This window comes from Callospermophilus lateralis, chromosome 5, assembly GCF_048772815.1.
Source record: "Callospermophilus lateralis isolate mCalLat2 chromosome 5, mCalLat2.hap1, whole genome shotgun sequence".
In the NCBI taxonomy this organism is placed as follows: Eukaryota; Metazoa; Chordata; class Mammalia; order Rodentia; family Sciuridae; genus Callospermophilus; species Callospermophilus lateralis.
The window spans coordinates 103378164-103398605 of NC_135309.1; positions in this window are offsets into that span (position 1 = coordinate 103378164).

A 20442-nucleotide genomic window follows, 5' to 3' on the forward strand; every position below is an offset into this window, starting at 1 on the left:
GTTTTAACAGCTATCTTGGGAAACATAATTTCCCATAACCTCTAACTGGCTTCTTGTCTCATTCAAAGGAGAAGCCAGGGTCTTTACAGGGGTCCACAAAGCCCTACATGATCTTGCCTGTCTAGGATCCAGCATTACTGGCTTCCCTACTGGTGTTCACACTTATGAGATGTGTGCCCCCCTCTGGCTCCCGCAGGTACTCTCCCTTATTTTAACATGTCTCACTGGGATTGCTGCTACTGGGCTGGTTCTCTCACCATCCTCACTCTTTTGCTTAAATATTATGTTTTCAGTAGAGTACACCCTGACCACTCTAGGATTTTACCCTCTTCCAGTTCCTTAGTTCACCTCCCTGCTTTTCTGTTCTTTACTATATTCATCGCCATCCAACCTACTATTCATTTTCTTATTTGTTCATTAGGGCAGGGGTTTTTATCTATTAATTCCAATGTCTCCAGCATCTAGAATGACACCAAGCATATCATAACTGCTCAACAATAGGTGGTGAATAAATGAATAAGTAAAAGAAGGATTTGTGAATGACTGTAATGGAAGATAATGCTAGAGAAGTTTTGGTGCCCTGTGAAAGGCTTTGAATGCTGATCGAAATGTCTAAAATCTATGCAGTTGGCAGTGAGGTTTGGAATGGGATGATTGGGAGGTAGAGGATGATACCCTGTAGGTATACATAAAGTTAGGCACTGGAAAGCAGAGATTTGGGTTTCAAACTTGAAAAATTATATGAAGGGCTGGGGATATAACTCCATGGAAGAGCATGTACTTGGCATACTTGAGGCCCTGGGTTTGATCCAAAGAGAACAACCCCCCCCCCCCAACCCTGCGTCAAAAACAACAACAACAAAAATAAAAACTATGTCAAGGTTATGATGGGTCAGAAAAATTAAGCAATTTAAGCAATATAATTAAGGGTTAATATCTATTCTAATAGAACAGGTAATTGATAATTATGAAAATAATGTTCATTTTGTTTCACCAAAATGGCAAGTAATTTTTAACTTTAAAGTGCCAAAGATTATGTTGTTGAGAATGGCGTTTGTGTGTGTTGTGTGAGTGGCTTAGATTGCCTTAATAACCACTTAATAGTGTGTATCAGAACCCTTAACAAATAGCACATCTTTGGCCCTAGCAATTCCAATTCAAAGAATTTCCCTAAGAAATTAAGTCTAATCAACACAATTCTTATTTTGTTATAAGAAGATTCTACAGTGTTTGTAAAAGCAAAAATAATAGAATTAAAATTCACACCTATACATCGAAGTGATACATAGCTAGTAAAAATAGTGTCATAGAAAATTGTATTATTCTATGTTGTAAAATGGAAAATAATGTAGAAAACTGTAGTGCAATCCGGCTTGCACGTGTGTGTAGTACATATGTACGCACACACATGCAGAAAGCGTGCCCAAGTTCATTTTATTTTCTTTGGGATGTGTTCCCACATATTTAACAGGAGCAGCCCGGTTGTAGCTACAGTTAATTGGTCTAGGAGTGGATTTTCTATCAGGTTGGGCAGCCTCTCTTTGGAAATCTGAACTTGGAACTGGAAGAGTGCAGCTTTAGACTGGCTGCTGACTTGAATGAAGGAATTGAGAAAACCTAAAAAGATGCTGTCAGTGACTGTTTTAGGCATCATGGACACAATAAGCCAATTTTCAGGAATTCAGAGGATTAAAACAGATGTGCAGAGGAGCAATTGTGAACGAGGTAGGAAGGGAGGAGAAAACTGAATGGACTTTCTGGATTTCCTTAAAAATGTCTCTAGCTCTAATCCATTCTGGAGGCCTAACTGAATAAAGTAAAATTAATGATAGCTAGCATTTGGCAAACACTTAATGTGTGTCTCGTGTAATTCTCACAATGGTCCTATAGATGTTACTGTTCTAATTCCCATTTTACACATAGGGAAAATGGGCCGATTTTTCCTAAAATCCTCACCTAGTGCATTTGCTCTTACAGAAGCAGCCCGATCTCTCCTCTCCAGTTCCCCACCTTCTCTTCACTGTCTACCCACCCCCCACTTTGCCCTTCAGGCCATCTTTGCTCTCCCAGGTAGAGCTTTCTCCTGGCTTCCCTATTTGTATAACTGCAGTGTCTGGAAGGAATTGCACTTGACTAACAGATGTGGTACATTGACTTGAACACTGGAATGTTGGTTCCACTCCCAATGTCAGGCCAAAAGTTACTGTGAATTTCTCTCTTTCCCCTCTGTGGCCTCCAGGGGCTGCTTCACAGACCTGTCTCATCTACATTCCAACCAAAAGTCCAGGGCAGGGGCTGGACTCGAGAAAAATACATTTTGTGGTTTAGGACAGGAAATATCAAAATGAGTTTGGAATATCTTGTTATTGCCAGAACACAAAATACTTTCAAAGACTTTTGATGACAAGTTATGTCTAGTTAGGAATTTTATCTAGAGAGAAATTTTGTAATCATTGTATTGTGAACTGTTTCTTATTTTTTTTAAGGTGCATAGAGACTGACATATTAGCAGAAACTCAAGAAGATACAGAAAACCAAGTTTGGAGACAGTGTTCCAATGTTTAAATGATAGTATTTCATTTAGATTGTGTGTGCTGGGGTTTAGTAAGATTTAATAAACATTTTAGTCTTAAGTGTAAGAGTTTAATTGTATAGAAAATGTAAGACTAATTTGGCTTTTCGAAGGTCTGAAGAAAATCAGTTAAAGGTTTATTGTAATTTGGAATTTCTAAAATTAAAAGTTTGATAAATATTTAGGTGTACTTTTTCAAATTTGTAAGCCAGTTAGGAATTCATCGAAACATAAAATTTAGCTGGGTGCAGTGATGCATGCCTGTAATCCCAAAGACTTAGGAGGCAGAGTCAGGAGGATCACATGTTTGAGAACAGCCCCTTAGCAAGATCCTGTCTAAAAATTAAAAAACAAAAAGGGTTGGGCATGTAGCTCAGTGTTAGAGCATCCCTGGGTTCAATCCCAGGTACCTCCAATAAATAAAACATAAAATTAGGTGATAAACTATTAGCAAAATTAATGGATTTGTAAATAAGATAAACAAATTTTAAAACTTCAAATTTGTTTTAAAATATATAATTTAAATGTATGAAATATAAGTGGCAAGCAAGTATTTATTTCTTTTGCACAAAATCTCTGAAGACATTAAAGGATTCACTGGACTTTTTGTATTTAGGTGTGTCAGAGTAGGCTAAGTTACTCTGTGTTAACAAGCAACTCCAATGTCTCAGTGAGTTACAGTGACCTAAGTCCAGTTCATGGGCTCTCTGCAGTTCTACTCTGAGCTCGACTCTGGGACTGATGCTGCAGTCTCTGTAGGGATACTTTTGATTCCATGGGAGAGAAAGAATGGCATAACCATGTGACGATTCTTACAGCTATGGCACATATCAATTCTGTTGTCACTGCATTGTCAAAGCAAGTATCATGACCACTCCTGAGGTTAACCGGGTGGAATAGATATGCAATCCTCAAGGAAGAGCTCAGTCACAGACTCAAGGCTGCTGCAGAGAGAGGGAAGTTTTATTCTCCCCAAAGGTGGGGCAGCAGATATTTTGGACAAATACAATCCACCTTAATAGGGAATAAGGAAGTTTTAAAAAGTTATGATTTTTCCCCTGGTATGTGCTATCAGTATGTCTTAACTTTCAGAAAGCAATTGCTTTTGGGCATTAGAATTCTGGTGATTTTGCTTTCTTTGAAAACTTTTTACAATGAATATCTCTCTATTTTGTAGCCAGATCAAAGTTTGTTAATCAAAACTTTAAAAAATTCTTTTGTAGTCAGATTAAAATTATAAACTTCCCTGGGACAAGAAAGGTAGTGGGTAGCTGAATGGTACTTTAAAAAACAACAACAAAAAAAGCATAATCCCAGCAGCTAGGGAGCCTGAGGCACAATGATCGTAGGTTCAAGGCCAGCCTCAACTACTTATCAAGGTCCTAAGTAATTTAGCCAGACCTTGTCTTAAAATCTAAAAAGGGCTACATGGTGGTTCCGGGGTTAAGAGCACCTGGGTTCAATCCCTAGTACCAAAAAATAAAATAAAAAATAAATGCATCTTCCAACATTGAAGTTAAAAATATTTATTTGGATGTATCTGTTCATATCAGCTTCAGAAGACTATTAAATGAAGTGTTTGTTAAACTCATCAATGGTGACTATTAGTCAGCTGGGTAGGGAAAGGCTGCTTGCATTACAGGATACATTCTTCTGTGGTTATCTGAGTGATGTCATGGAGTTCTGATTTATGTCCAAGGAAGATTATATTTCTCTTTGGCAGGAAACTTACAATTTGGACTTTACTGTGTATTATCAGAGTAAAACTTCTGTGTTTAGTTGACTCTTCATTTGCTTCTGATTTTATACTTAGTACTAATTTTACAGTCAGGACCCACTTACTGAGAAATCAGCTTTGTATAATCCAAATTGGATCTGCAACTAGTTGGCTGTTGCTGTCCTAGTTCTGCTTGTTGGGCAATATTAAGTCAGATTTTGATTCTTCCCTTTTTCTCCTCTCATTTTGGCTTTTCGGTATATCAATTGAATGTTCAGAGTGATGACTCTAAAGTGCTCTTATCTTCCTTTGTCCCATAGACATTAAAAAAAAAAAAAATCACTAGGCTACACTGATGACTCATAAGCTCCTCTCCCTTCAGACAGAATTTCTTTAAAAAAAAAATTTTTAATTTTTTGTTGTAGTTGAACACAATACTTTTTTTTTTTTAATGTGGTGCTGAGGATCGAACCCAGGGTCTTGCACGTGCTAGGCGAGCACTCTACTGCTGAGCCACAACCCCAACCCCTTCAGACAGAATGTCTGATCTGAACAAACTTGAGTTCATATTTGTAGGAAAGGTCTTGATTCAGGCTTGTGGTTTTGCCAAGTAAATAGTGACAAAATCTGTGTCTTTCTCACATTTTCTTTCTGTATTTCAAGTCATAACTCATTTACGTATTTCCCCTCCCCACTCCACCTCATCCCACCCACTTTCCATATTCAAGGCTGCTATCTTAGGCCACCTGTGTGGCTCCAAGGTTACTGCAACAACTGCCTGTCTGAAGGGGCAAAATTGAGACGTATGCAGTCAAGGGGAGAAATAAAGAATGTCCACGTGCTTCTGCCCCTTTCAATGTTTTATTCACTCAAACTACTACATACAATTTCACTCTATAGGTTCTTAATCAAGAAAACCAAAATCCTTAATGCTAGGTACTGCAATAGACATAAGCAATTCACAGCGAACAATTCTAGGTTAATTCTAAGCACTGTAAAACACACTTAATCACGACAGGCTAATGACAGACATTCCCTCTGCATGTTAAGTTCAAAAGTCTTAAGCCTTGGGCTTTATGTCCAGCAGATGCACACTCACTCAGACCGAGGTGCCCAGATCAGGAGCCAAGGCAGGCTTTTCCTGATGTGGATCAGACGACTGGTGGAGGAGGGGGTCGCAGGGAGGAGTTGCGGCTCTCACCAAGGACCAGACGAGGCGGTAGAGTTTGAGAGCCATGGGGATCACGCAGAGGCTCAGGAAACGATGACAAGTGATGGGATGTCAGGTCCTCATCAGGCTCTCCAGCTCGAGTGCATCCTTGTTTCGGCTGGCTGGATCCCTGTTCATTTGCTCTATTATTTATACTAAATTTGGGGGGTTTTGACCCCGCTTTCAGTCCTTATCAGCTACTACTGAATTTCTCCATGACATCATTTACCCTGGGGTCGGAAACATCAAGTCTGGTGGTCTCCACCCTGATCTTCTCAACCTTCCCTCTTATCAGGCGAGGACAGCCCGCTAAGGGCTTCACTCTGTTTAACAGGGTGAGGTCATTCTGGAGGGCTCTGTGGGTGTGCCTGGTGAGACTGCAGGTTTCAAACTGGAGTTTTTAAAATGGAGTAGCTTAGGCTCAGGCCTACTGCCATCCTAACACTGCCCAACTGAGTCTCCCCATCTCCAGACACCCTCAATCCGTTCTCAGCCACGATAAACTTTGGTTTTCCCCAAAACACCCTTTCTTGGCAGTGAACATTCCTTCTGCCTGGAACACTCTTTCTTCACTTGTTTCTATCAACCTCCCTGATTTTCAAGATCCCTCTCAGGCATCGCATTCTCTAGGAAACATTTCTTGGCAGCCACATCCTCAACCCAGCTCTTGATCTGATTTAGGTTAGAGACTGAGCACAGCACTTCTCACAGTATGTTAATTGTTCACTTATGTGGTGTGTTCTCCCCGCCGCAGCCTGAGAGCAGAGATTGTGGTTCTGATTTTCCTTTACTCTGTGTTCCTATCCCCTAACATAAGATTGGATGCACAACTGTTCACTAACTGGATAAATGGTACCTTCATCAGGAAAATCAGTAACTGGACCATGCTGGTCAGTGACTACTGGTATGCTAGAAGATGTGGAGTCTATCACTACATGGCCACTGGCTCACGATGACATCAGGAAAGGGGTGGCTTCCTGTTGGGTTGTCTGCCTGCTTACATTTTTTTTTTTTTTTTTTTTGAGTGGGGGACTGTCCTCTTCTCCCCTCCCCTCCACAGGAATGGACTTCTGATTGCCAGGTTTATAACAGGAGTGCTGGCAACCACGCTGCTCTGGGGTGGGGGCTGGGCACTCAGTGAATTTGTTTAGGATGTCACTCAATCCAAGGTCTGCAGAATCAGGACCCAGAATTATCCTTCTCAGTTGTCTGTGCAAGCACAGGCCCTGTCCATGCTCATGTTTTCTGCCATTTGGATCAGAGAGAAGTCTGTTTGCAAGAAGACAGATTCAAGAACATTATCTGAGAGAAGAAGCAAGAGAAAAGAGCTGTGATTGCTTTTCCAGGCTCTGGTTCTAGGGTCTTCCCATGGCCTGCCACTTTCTTTGAGGTTGCATGAAACACTCCTGCAGCCTTTTATGAGATTTCCTTATATCTCTGAGCCCTAAATCTGCCTGAAAAATAAGGACTGGGGGAATAAATGAAGATCACCCAAGTGAGAACAGATTATTTGGAGGTTACTATAGCAAGAGAATCAGCCACCATCTCTTTCATTTAGCAGAGTCTTGAAAGGCAGGCAGACGAGCAGGAAGACATTATCATAGAAAGAGGAAAGGTTTAGGTATTCCTTGATTAGTGGCCATTGGCCCAGGGGAAGCTGAGGTAAGTCAACCAGTAGTGAAGCATTCTATGTGATTGATTAGAAGAACATTTTTGGCTTTCTCTGGTTAGTTCACAGTTAGTTCAATCACTCATCAAGTGCTGGCCTTCGTGGGCCTATTACTATAAGCATTACACTGTTTGGCCTCCTGGAGCAATTGCTACAGATAGTAGGTTGGCTTCTACCATTGTTGCAAAAGGTTGCAGCTCTGAGTTCTATAATATATATAACCTGGTCATTTGTATATTTGGTGTCTCATGACAAACCTCTATTGCCTTCCTTAAAAAAACTTTTTAGATGTACTTGATTAAGGGCATAATTATGCTGGAACACTTTCTGCTTTTGGAGGGAGGATGTTTTAGGATAAGAAGTATAATGTGTGGCTTTTATTTGGAAGTGAGGAGGGGGGTGAACATTTCCTGACTACCTATTGGTTATAAAAAAACATAGAACCTAAAGGCATTTGACCTTCTTATGTCATTTGAAAAACATCCAAGGCAGGTGTTATGGTTGATGGGTGTTTTTCTTTTACCGAATGAAACATGAGTTAGGCACCCAGGCTCCTTCCATATTGTAGCTCCCCAGTTCCCTGGGGCCTGTCTCTTGCATCAAATCGTGCAAGGTGAAAGAGAACATGGAGACGCATATTTATTCTTTAAACCTTTGCCCAGAAAAGGCACCATAACTTATATGTTATATTCTCTTGGTGAGAACTAGTCACTTGGTCATGCTCAGCTGCAAAGAAGGCTGGGAAATATAATCTAGCCATGTATCGGTGAAGAAGCATAAGTGGGTTGCTGAACCGAGCATCTTCTGCTTCAATCTCTATGCACTGGCACTTACGTGATTCTCATTTAATTAACAACAACACTTGATGTAAATTATTCTGACTTTTTTAGAAGAGGAAGCCGAAATCCAGAGAAGTCAAGTAACTTGCCAAAGTCCCAACTATTATATGAAGGACCTCAATACTGTCTGAATCCCAAACTCTTACTCTCCATATTGGCTTTGTAGGTAGAATGCCTGGAGCTCAGGTCCATGACCAGGGATGGGTTGAGTTATGATATGATTGTGGTTTGCTTTCTCCAATGAATCAGAATTACCTCAGGGACTTGTTTAAAATGGTTCATTCCTATTTCCACCCCAGTAAAGCTTTATTCAGCTCGTCCGGTTGAGGGCCAGAAATCTGCATTTAAACCATCTCCCTAGGATATTCAGAGGTGCTGAAATGTTGGTAATAGATTAGAGCAGCTAGCCCTTCTGGGACAGGGGAAATGAATAGGTGAATTCCTAGTTGTGGTCTGGAAAGGCGCTCCTCAATAGGATTTAGGGGTCATGCTCTATGAAATGCTAGAGCTTCTCCAGAATAGCTGCTCTCCCATCCCAGGAATGAAGTCACCAGGAGAGATTTCAAGGGATGGTGAGTACAGATGGTTCTGTGCCTGCCCTAGTGGCCCTATTCTCTGTCCAAAGTCCATCAGCTTGTCCCCACAATGTTCAGGCTGAGGTCAATATTGAAACTTCTAATAGCTCCCTTTAGATTCCTGGAGAATTTGAACTCAACTTTCCTAATCCTCATGTAATCCATGTAATTTGTGGCAGTAACTGTCTAGGCCACCTGTTCAGCCAATTTGTCATCCTGTCTTCACTGAAGAGGGACTGTCTGCAGACTTGTGTTAGATCTGCAAAGGAAGCAAACAGATGGTGCCTGCTCTTACAGCTTGCAGCCTAGGAGAGTAAGCTACCATTGATTGAGGACCTCTGTCATATTAACTTGTTTAATTCCCACAAACAACCCTGAGGAATGAGCATTGCTGGCCCTTTTCCAGAAGCTGAGGTTCAAAATGTTAAGTAATTAATAAAGGTGACTGTTGTCGTTTAGATCTGCAAAGCCCCCCAAAGGCCCATGTGTGAAAGGCTTGGTCTCCAGACGGTGGCATGATGGCAAGGTGGTGGAAACTTCAGGAGGTGGGGCCTAGTGGAAGGAAGTTAGGTCTTTGGGGGATATTGGAACACTGGTCACTTCCTCTTTCACTTTGCTTCTTGGCTACCATGAGGTGAGCAGCTTTGTTCCACCACACACTCCCTGCCATGATGTTCTGCTTTGCCACAGGTTCAGAAGCAACAAAACTTACCATAGATTAAAATATCTGAAACTGTAAGCCAAAATAAACCTTGCCACTTTTTAAATTGATTTATCTTAGATATTTTTTATGGCAACAGAAACTGATTAACACAGTAACCCAAGTGATGGATTTGGGGTAGGTGCCAGGTATTCAAATCCAGGTCAGTCTGCTACGCAAGTCCATGCTCTTAGTTACCATGTGCTGAGAGCCATTAGCCAAGTAGGTATGACAATTTCTTTGCCAGCATATCCCATGTTGCTTAGTGGAAGGACTAGTGGAAATAGGACTTGCCTTAGACATTTTGCAGTGACATTGCATGTAAGGTGACCTTGCTCAAGGACCAGGGTGGATCCGGGTTTAGGGCGGATCAGGGTTTAAGGCTCTCCTTGGATTTAGGGCATTCCCGGTTTAGGACAATCCGGGTTTAGGGCAGTTCCAGGTTTAAGATTATTCCTGCTGGGAATAGGGCGTATCCTGCTGCCTGAGTTCCCCTTGAGTTCTCCCGGGATTCAGAGAGTATTTGGGAGGCAGAGGAGGTGGATTTGGGCAGAGAAGTGGATTTCCCCAGAACGTGATTGTAGACTGTTGGTGTGAGTTCGGGAATAAAGAATTGCTGTTTGAATCTACAAGGCTGTGAGTGGCTTGTGATTTTGTGCCCAGCCAGACTGCGGCAACCATGAGTAGTGGGCTTAATGGTGGAGCAATGAACTGAGTGTATCTACCCCCAATTCTTAAGTTGAAGTCTTAACTCCTAATCCATCCCGCTGTTTGAGAGATGATTAGGTCATGAGAGGGAAACCCTCATAAATGTGATCAGTGTCCTTATAAAAGAGACCCCATGGAGATCCCTGACCCTTTCCACCATGAGGACATGGTGAAAGGACCAGTGGCATATGAATCAGCAAGTGGGCCTTCACCATACAACAAATCTGCTGATGTTATGGTTTTAGATTTACTAGCCTCCAGTACTATAAGGAACACATTTCTATTATAAGCCACTCAGTCCCTGGTACTTTGTTATAGCTGCCTGAAGAGACTACGACTGGTGGCTCCCCAAAACATATGCCTATATTCTAGTCCCAGATCTATAAATGTTAACATTGCAGATGTAATGAGGATCTTAAAATGATGACATCATCGTGGATTATCTATTGGGTGACTAGTGTCCTTATAAAAGACCGCAGTAGAGAAAAAGACATAGAATAGAGGAGATTGGATATACAGAGATTGGACAGATGTAGCTACAAGCCAAGGAATGCTGCCAGCCACCAGAAGCTCCAAGCGGCTAGAGTAGATTGTTTCCCAGAGCCTCTGGAGGGAGCACAGCCCTGTAGGCAACTTGATTTCAGCCTTCTGGCCTCCAGAACTGTGAGATAATAAATTTATTATAAGCCATCAGTTTGTGTTTATTTATTTGTTTATTTGCTATTAGCCTCAGGAGAGCAAACATTAATAGTTATAAAGCAAACACTAATACACTGTGCTTGCTTTAAAAATTAAAATCACTAGGATCATATAATTCAAGGCCAAAGTGTGGTGAAGTGTGCTGACAGATGATAAGAAAAACTAAAATCCAGAGAAAGAGATCACTGAAATTGGGGACAGTTGGTGTTTGTTCCTTTCTCTTCTTTGTGTTAGACTTACATCATCACCATTACCCTACTATAGAGCATTTAATATGCACTAGGTCCCAGCTTAACCGCTCTACCTGAATCCACCAATCTATGAGATAGGTACTAGTATTAGCCTGTTTTACAAATGGAGAAACTGAGGCTCAGAGAGTAAGTGACAGAGGAGAGGAACTTTGGCCTGTCTTACTCTGGAGTCTTGGCTTAAGCATTTCCTTACACGATCTTCCCTTTCACTTTGTTCCTCATGCAAAATATTCATCATTGTAGTGAAAAACCCTGCAATTGCAGGTGACCAGAGCTGGAGAGTCACAGTTTCTGTTGTGATCCACTTTATGTTGCTGTGACCAAAATCTTGATAAACCAAGCATGGCGGCACAAGTTTGTAATCCCAGTGGCTCAGGAGGCTGAGGGAGGAGGATGGTGAGTTCAAAGCCAGCCTCAGCAAAATGGAGGTGCTAAGCAACTCAGTGTGGCCCTGTCTTTAAATAGGGCTAGGGATGTGGCTCAGTGGTTGAGTGCCCCAGAGTTCAATCCCCAGGAACCCTCCCCCCACCCCGAAAAAAAAAAAACAAGTTAGAGGAGGAAAAGTTTATTTTGATTCATGGTTTCAAAAGTTCAGTCCATGGTCAGTTGACTCCATAGTGCTAGGCTGGAGGTGAGGCAGAACATCATGGTGGAAGAAAGATACTCAATTCATGCCAACCAGGAAGCAGAGAGTCTGAGTATAGGGTGCCAGGGATTATATATCCCCAAGGGCATGCCCCCACTTCCTCCAGTCACATCCTATCTATCTACAGATACCACCCATTAATCAATCAAATGGATTAATCCCTGATTAGGTCACAGCTCTCACAACCTGATCATTTTACCTCTGAACCTTCCTGCATTGTTTCAAACATGACTTTTCAGGGGACACTTCATATCCAAACCACAATGTTCTCCATAAACCTGAATCCTCTTGTTTACAGCATCTCCCTCCAGGTCCAATCAGGCCTGGCCCAAGGGATGTAGTTCATGAATGAGCTCATGTGCAGAATGGGATGACAGCTGAGCTCTGATCATTTGGGGGCCACTGGAGGAGAATGTCATCCTATTGGCAAGTGAGCCATTAGTTTCTGAGCTCTGTTACTTAGTATCCACCCACCTTGAGGGAAAAAGCAGGTATACACTGACTTTTACACCTTCTCTCACCATGGAGTCTTGAGTGTGATGATGGTGGGGCATGGAGATATGACACACAAGTCCCTGAGATAGGAATGGAGAATTTGAATGGAAGTTTCTGATGACATGCATAGCAATCAGAACTGATGGTTCTGTCTCACTCTCTGTCCAGTAAGGGGAGAGAGACTCAGGGCTAGAATTTCTATTCCTTCTATTTCTTCTTCAGAAAATCCATGTTATTGACTTAGGCCCAGGTAGAACATACACAGTGCAAAATGGAATGGAAAGTCTGGCCTTTCTGACAGGAAAACTTGGTTTTAGACTTTTAAAAGTTGATTGAATACAGCTTGTACAAGGAGGATCGAGACAAGATGGCGTGCCAGAGAGAGCAAAGGGAAGGGACCTATTTTTATACTCCCCACATTGATCCATCAGCCTCAGCCTCACCCAGCCTGGGTTTCCTGGACAAGACCAGATTGATGGTTGATTTCTTTTACATGTGTGCAGAACTGATGTCTTCTTTCCTTTTCAATGTCGAATTAACTTTGTGCATAAAAGATTTCCCTCCTTCCTATAATATCCCCATTGTTAGCAGTGGTAGAAATCCCACTAAACGTTTGTTAAAGAAGCCTTGCTTGCAGAGGATACCTCCACTTGGACTCTATTTTTTGTACTCTCTTGCCTGGCCCTCATAAATACAATTGGATTTAAATTACTACATGTCACCACACTGATAATAGACCTTAAAAGGAGTAAATGTAGAATGACAAAATTATATATTTTATGCAGTTATGAGTATGCAGTTAACTCAGAAAAATTTTTACTTCTTCATTCAACAAAATTGTGTAGACTACCTTCATTTGTGAAATTCGGGGATTATGAAAAAGGAATGAGGTCTGCCCTAACTTGCTCAAAGTCTAGTCGCAGAAACAGAAAAAAAAAATTACAACGTGGTGTCATTTGTATTACAGCCTAAAGAGGTACATTCTGCAAACTGAAAATTCAAAAAAGATTGGGTTAATAATAAACAAGTGAGAAATATTAGAGGGTTATTCTTAATCACTAATATCATTGAAGAAAATTTTATAACACGTGTCTTGGTTCCTGTGTTGGGGATTGAGCAAGGTTGGGCAAGACCTGGGGTTGCATTTAAGTGACAGAATTTATTTCCAGTTCACCCTGGCAGAAATGATCCTTGGCAGCACTTTGTCTTCTTAATCCCTCCCTCTGCTGAAAACTGTCAATAAAAGCAGCAACCACACTGAAATTGAGAGACACTTCTTTAGAACATCAGGTGTGTAACAATTGAATGTAGGGATTGAAAGTCTCAGCTCCTCCTAATTACGGGAGCTGTAGCATCAAGCCCACATGATGGGCACTTGGATGAACTCTGTTTTCTTTCCCCTTGTTTATGGTGGGTCACTTTGGAGACACACTATTCTTCTCTACAAAATGGGACTTATGTGCTTCCACCTCACTCACTTGAAATCCTGGCTGTGACTTCTAGGCGGGGTCACTTGTTAAGAAGCTTTTGTGCATGGCCAACATTTTGACTAGGCAAAAGCAGTTAGCTTCAGTTAGTTAATCTGTTCAAATCCATTTCTTTTAACTTAGCATAGAGAAGGTGGATAAACAAATGGGGCCCAGGACAGGTAATTGTGAACTGAGGAAGGATACTGGGAACACTGGGTTGTCACAAGGGCAGCACCCAGAAACAGGAATTTGAGTGGAAATACATGGAGTCTAGTAACAAAGGCAACTGTCATGGGGAACCATGACAATTTCATGGTGGCCACAGCATGCCAGAGGCCATGGGTGGGTACCATCCTGTAGTGATGCATACTACCTTTAGACTTGTTCTCGCTCCTTAAAATGCACCCATTGAGGATGCTTATAGACTGTCCACAGAGGAAGAAACCTGGATGGCCGCTAAACATAGGAAAAAAAAAAAAATACTGAGCCACAGTGCACTTTCACTAAACAAAGTGCAGGCTGGATTCAGTAAAGTGTTCTGGAATCAATTCAGTATCTATCAGAAATTTTAGGGGTATTCTAACTCTTCATTCCAGTATCTCAATCTCAGCAATGTGTCCTAAGGAAATAGAGATCATAGGGGTAGAGATTTCAGTAGAAAGATGACAGGAATAAAATGATTTGAATTAGGAGGGAAAAAAAAGTAATGCCCCAAATAGGGTAAGTGGTAATAGTGGCAAATCCTAAATAGGCAGTGGTGCAGGCCTGTAATTGCAACGACTCAGGAGGCTGAGACAGGAGGATCATGAGTTCAAATTCAGCTTCAGGTAAAAGCGAGGTGCTAAGCAACTCAGTGAGACCCCATCACTAAATAAAAAAAAAAAAAATACAAAATAGGGCTGGGGAATGTGGCTCAGTGGGTGAGTGCTCCTGAGTTCAATCCCCAGTTACACTCCTTACCCCCCACCCAAAATAATGGCAAATCCTTAGGATATCAATTATATCACTATTAGAAATCATGCTTTCAAAGAGTTATTAACATGGATAAATGGTTTTTCTCCAATGTTAATATTGGGGAGTTTGGGAGCCCAATGTATAATTGTATACAGATCACAAATATGCTTGTAAAAAAATGGAAGGGCATTTTCCAAAATGCTCAAACTGATCATTTCCAAGTGGTAGGATTATAGGATTATTCCTATCTTTGTACTTTTCAACATTTTCTGAATATTCACAAATGAGTTGTATGACTTTATAATTGGGGTGGGGGGAGGCAGGAAGATGTCACTGAAAAATGATGGCACCTGATCAGCTGCAGCCTGTACTATTTGTCTTTGGCAAAAGACAGATTTCATGAGTCTAGAGGCCCTGCCAGGAAAAGTGCAATTAACCAGAAGGAATCTACCCTGGGGCCTGGCCAGACCCTGCTGGAGGGAGAGAAGGTACAGAGAACCCCGGTGTTGGTGGTGGGGGTGTTTTCAGGTGCATTTACAAATTAAGCTGTGCCTACTTATGAATTCTCAGGGGCCTAACTGTAGATTAACTGCTGGTGCTGGCCTGAAAGCCCAGCTAAATGCCACCTTGATTCTGGAGCTGTATGCTCAATGCTGCTCAGAGTGTGAGGGGACCTGGCTTCGTCTTCTGCCTCTGAACAGCTCTGAGCAGCCTGGGGGAATAACACCCTTGACTCTCATCAAGTGAGAGTCCAGGTTTCTACTTAAATAAACTTGAAACAAAAATTCCCTCCTGCTGTACTGTCTAGCACTTTCTGCCTCTGATCAGAGACATCTGCATCATCAGGGAGCTGGTGAGGCAGACAGAAGCTGAGACCCTCTCCTCCCACGTGTGCACTCTCCTGGGTGAAGGCAGAGTCACCGAGTTGGAAGTAAGGCTGAACTCATTTTTCAGGGGGATGAACTGCAGACTGGGCTAGAGGGGAGAGCAGGGAGGAGGAGCTGGCGAGAGTGGGAGCCGGGGAGAAACTTCTGTTCAATCAGGTGGGAGGGAAGTAGAAGTGGCTCCCCAAGACAGTCAAGGGCAGCTGGGTAGAGCACTGACCAGCGGCTCACTTCTGCTATTTAGGGCAAAAGAAGCCAGACTATAGTTTTTTCCTGGACAACCTCTTCTAGGAATGTGAGGGCTTTGTGGATAGTTTCTCCTTGTCCCTCACAGGATCCCTGGAGCTTGGTAGGACGCAGAAGTTCTTATTTTAATTTTCCAGATGGTTTTATGGGGCAGGGCGGGGGGAGCCTGGGAAGTTGCCAGCTGACTGAGGGCTCTCTCCTCGCTCTAGTGGTGCCAGCTGGTTCTCAGGCCAACTGTGAGGGTTGTGCCCAGGTTCACATCATTCCAGGTCCCTGGAGGGTTGCCAGGAATTGGGCTGTTGGGTTTTCTCATCACAGCCGAGGCCTTGCCTCAGGGCTTCTCAGACAGACAGAGAGACCTGTCTTTTTTTCCCTCCCCTCCCCTCCCTTCTCTTCCCTCTCTTTATTTCTTCTCCCCCGCCCCTTTCTGCCTATTTTATTCTTTCTTCCCAGATTCATTAAAGGTAGAATTGGTGAACATGTGCCACTTTGATTAGGGGAGAAGTGGTTCCCAATATATTGAAAGTTGTTAGAATTGTTAAACAAGCAGCAAGATGTTATAGTTTATTTTTTTTTAAACAACGTTTACATTTGGAAAATAAGAACTTAAACACACACGACATGAATATGGAAGCAGCCCTCGCTCTCGAGGGCTGCCGTAACAGACTGGTGCTTAAACAGCAAAATGAATCCTCTCACAGTCATGGTGGCCAGAAATCCAAGATGGAGGAGTTGTCAGGGTTGAGACCTTTCTCTTTGGTTTGCAGATGGCCATTTCTCCACATGTCTTTACAGGGTCTTCCCTCTCTGCTGGGGTTAAATTTTCCTCCTCTTAAAAAAGTACCAGTCCTAGTGGATTGGGATAAACCCTGATGACCTCACTTTAACTTAATTATCTCTTAACCCTATCTTTCAAATGCAGCCCCATTCCTAAGTACTGGAGGTTAGGTCTTCAACAGATGAACTTGGAGTGGGAGTAATGAAAGGAAAGTGACCACAACACTTGGAGCAACCAAGAGATCTCTATTGCAGCAGTGCAAAAGAGGAGAAAAAGAGAGAGAGAGAGCCCGGCAGGGGAAGGTTTTTAATAGCCCTTCTACTGTACTGCCTAGATCTATAGGGTCTCTGGGTTTGCAAGCTGCCTTGTTGGCACAAGGGGGGTTAAGTGTTCAGCCTTGAGCGGGGGTTGGGGGGTGGGGGTGTTGAGTGTTCAGCCTTGAGCATGGGCTTGAGTGGTTGGACTTGATGCAAACAGGTGATAAAGAGAGGGTTTGAGTGGCTGGGTCACCCTGCAGCTAACTTTGTATAGCATGCCCTGCAGACAACTTAGTTCAGCCTGTCCTGCACCTAACAGGTAGCGCTAGAGTAACACAACTCATTACAAACACCATTTGGAAATAGCATCAAAAATCTAGCCAGATGAGGTGGCGCATGCCTGTAATCCCAGTGGCTCAGGAGGCTGAGGCAGGTGGATTGAAAGTTCAAAGCCAGTCTCAGCAATGGCCAGGTGCTAAGTGACTCAGTGAAACCCTGTCTCTCAATAAATTGCAAAATAGGGCTGGGGATGTGGCTCAGTGGTTGAGTGCCCCTGAGTTCAATCCCTGGTACCAAAACCAAACCCAAACAAACAAAAACCCCTAAAATAAAGCTTCTCATGCCTATAAAGGCCAGTCGTAGTGGCCTTCCTGCCCCACTCATGTCTATGTCCTAGACCTTTACGACATTCAAGTGGGCAGCAGGAGATGCCTGGCTTTTCCTTTGTGTGTTATTCAGGCTGCTATAACAAAAGTACCACAAACTGGTGGTCTTTGAACAACAAAAAATTATTTGTCGGAGTTCTGGAGGCTGAAAAGTTCAAATTTAAGGTGTGGGTAGATTCAGTGTCTAGTGAGGGCTCACCCTCAGGTTCACAGATGTCACCATCTCACTATGTCCTCACATGGTAGAATGGATTAGCTAGCTCTCTTGGGTCTCTTTATTAGGGCACTAATTCTCTCCCTAGTCATTCCCAAAGGCCTTACCTCCCAATACCATTGCCTTGGGAGTTTGGACTTGAATATATAATCTTTTTTTCATGCATTGAATCCATTGGGTGAGTGGGGGTTTAGGTCAGGGAGACGGGTTCTCCATCCCCCTTGCCTTGCTCTGGTTATTCCTTCCCTGTGAACCCACCTCCACTTTGAGCCCCTGTGGATACCAGCAACTTCCCCTTTGGTACAAAAGGTTAGGGCTTGGCTTTAGCTGATGCCCATAGCTGAGCATCATCTCCCCAGAGGTCAGGATTTTGTTGTCCGTATACTTTGTTGCTCCTATGAAGAAGCCCTGCCCAACCTGGTGTCTTCTGGCCCTGAAGATGTTCCTATAGTTCCAAATCCTGGAAGCATGTTCTAGAGAAAATATTCAGTCATCACATAGTATAGGATCTCCCCAGTGTCTACCTGTGCCTGGGAACCAGCTCTTATAGATGAGCAAATTCTTCGCTTTCAAAAGTCTTCCTTCTTCCCTAAAGCCACCTGTTATGGGTTAAATTCAACCCATAAAACAGAAAAAAATCATATGTTCTAGCTCCCAGTACATGAGAATGTGATTGTATTTGGAGATGGGGTTTCTATCAAAGTATTTGAGTTAAAATGAGTTTTTTTAGGTTCATTCCTAATCCAATAGACTGTTGTTCTTATAAAAAGGGGGAAATTTGGACCCAGAGGCAGACAAACTTAAAGGGAAGGTGATATGAAGAGACAAGAGACGCAGGGAGAAGCTGGTCATCTCTAAACCCAGGTGTCCAGAACAGATTCCTCACAGCCCTCAGGAGGAATTAACCCTGTGACATCATTTCCTAAATCTGTTCTACTGTTCAGACAATAGCTTTCTCACTGACTCTTCTTCTTCTATTTTTTTTTTTTTTTTTTGGTACTAGGGATTGAACCAAGGAGTGCTCAACCACTAAGCCACATCCCCAGCCCCTTTTATTTATTTATTTATTTTATTTTGAGACAGGATCTCACTAAGTTGCTTAGGGCCTTGCTAACTTGCTGAGGCTGACTTTGAACTCTGAATCCTCCTGCCTTAGACTCCTGAGTCTCTGGGATTACAGGCATATACCACCACCCCATCTCTGTTTAAGTACTCTGTTCCAACAGTCCTAGCCAACCAGTACACTATCTATGTTTTTGTTTTGTTTTCCTGTTCTACCCCACTTTTTGTACCCTAGCTGCTTTCTGTTCTATCACATTTGGAGAACTTGACTTAGGCAAGATCTCTTATTTCTCAATGATGTCTAATTTACTTCAGTGAAAGTTTTGAATTCTCTTTAGTGATCATAAACTTCCTTGGGAAAAGGAAGTGTTCAGGATTATGTTCCTTTTTCTTTTTTTGGTACAGGAGATTGAATCCAGGGGTGCTCTTTGCCTCTGAGCTATATTCTCAGTCTTTTTTATTTTATTTTTTTATTTTTATCTTGAGAGGATCTTGCTAAGTTGCTCAGGCTGGCCTCAAATTTGCCATCCTCCTGCTTCAAGTTCCTGAGATTACAGGCATGCACCACTGTGCCCAGCCTATGTTCCATTTTTAAGTCCCTGGGGCCCTTGCACATTGGTTTGAAGAATTTTGTGTCCTTTCTCTCTTCTTTGATTTCCTGTCGCAGTTAGGGTAGGAGGTCCAGCCTAATAAGTGTGGTGCTTCCTGGTGGACCTGGGCCACAGAGTGTTCACCCAGCCCCCAGGTTCCTGCTGCTTAGTCTGTCTCCAAACTTCCAGGCAGATCCGGAAAACAAGCCTTCTCAGGAGTGGAGTGTGTCTCCTTGAGGACATCAAAGGGCAAACATGGGAATCAATCTCCAAGAAGCTCTAGGGCTCCAGGAAGAGCATGCCAGAGAGACATATCTGGCTGCCAGGTGTTTGGGGGAAGGTCCTCTGTCTGCCCCCCTGTGTCCCGGGGCTTGCGATATCACAGAAATCCAGCCCCCCTTGGAGTCTGTGCATAACCTTGGTCTCCTCACAGCCCCTTCTCAGAAACTGTCCCAAATGAATTTTGATGATGACAACCTCTAAGTCTGGAGTACCTGCCACTCATCTATCCTCAGAGGCAGCCCTCACATTCTGTGTGTGTGTGTGTGTGTGTGTGTGTGTGTGTGTGTGTGTGTGTGGGGGGAGGTGAGAAGAATGGAGAGAACTCCAGGAGATCTAACTGGGTCCCTTTGGGTAGATACTTTATGACAGAGAGAGAAGGAGGTGCTCTAGGAAGGCAGAAAGGGAATAGGGTCTGGGGACAGGGAGGGCCATAATTTGTAACCTCAATGGAGGGCTCTGCTCTGAAGCCCTCAGGTGTTTTTGACTTTTATCAGGACCTGACATCCTGGCCCTGGGGTCCAAGTGGTGGTAGCTAGACAGAGTAGGGATTGATCACAGCCACCTGAGGGCTGGAGAAGGCGTGTCTGAGAGGTCTGAATGAGGCCCTGAAGGATGAACAAGAAGCTCACAAGGGAGGCCTCCAGGCTGCCCACAGTCCTCAATGCCCTTCCCCAGTGGTGCAGCCCATTGTGGGGAGACATGGCTGCCGTCAGAGCCCCATATCTTCCAACTTAGTCACCAAAGATGGGACTCTGTGAGGCCAAGTACCAAGGACATTTTAAACACTATTCCAGGTCAGGAGAGCGGCAGGAAAGCAGGTTTGAAATATGAATCCTGCTCTGCCATCTGTAGCTTTCTGCCCCTCCCACCTTCCAAAGAGTTGACCTGCAGGTTCCTAACCTCAGATGTGACAGAGATGTGACAGCAAGGAAGGCAGGGTCAGGCCTTTTGTCCAAAGCC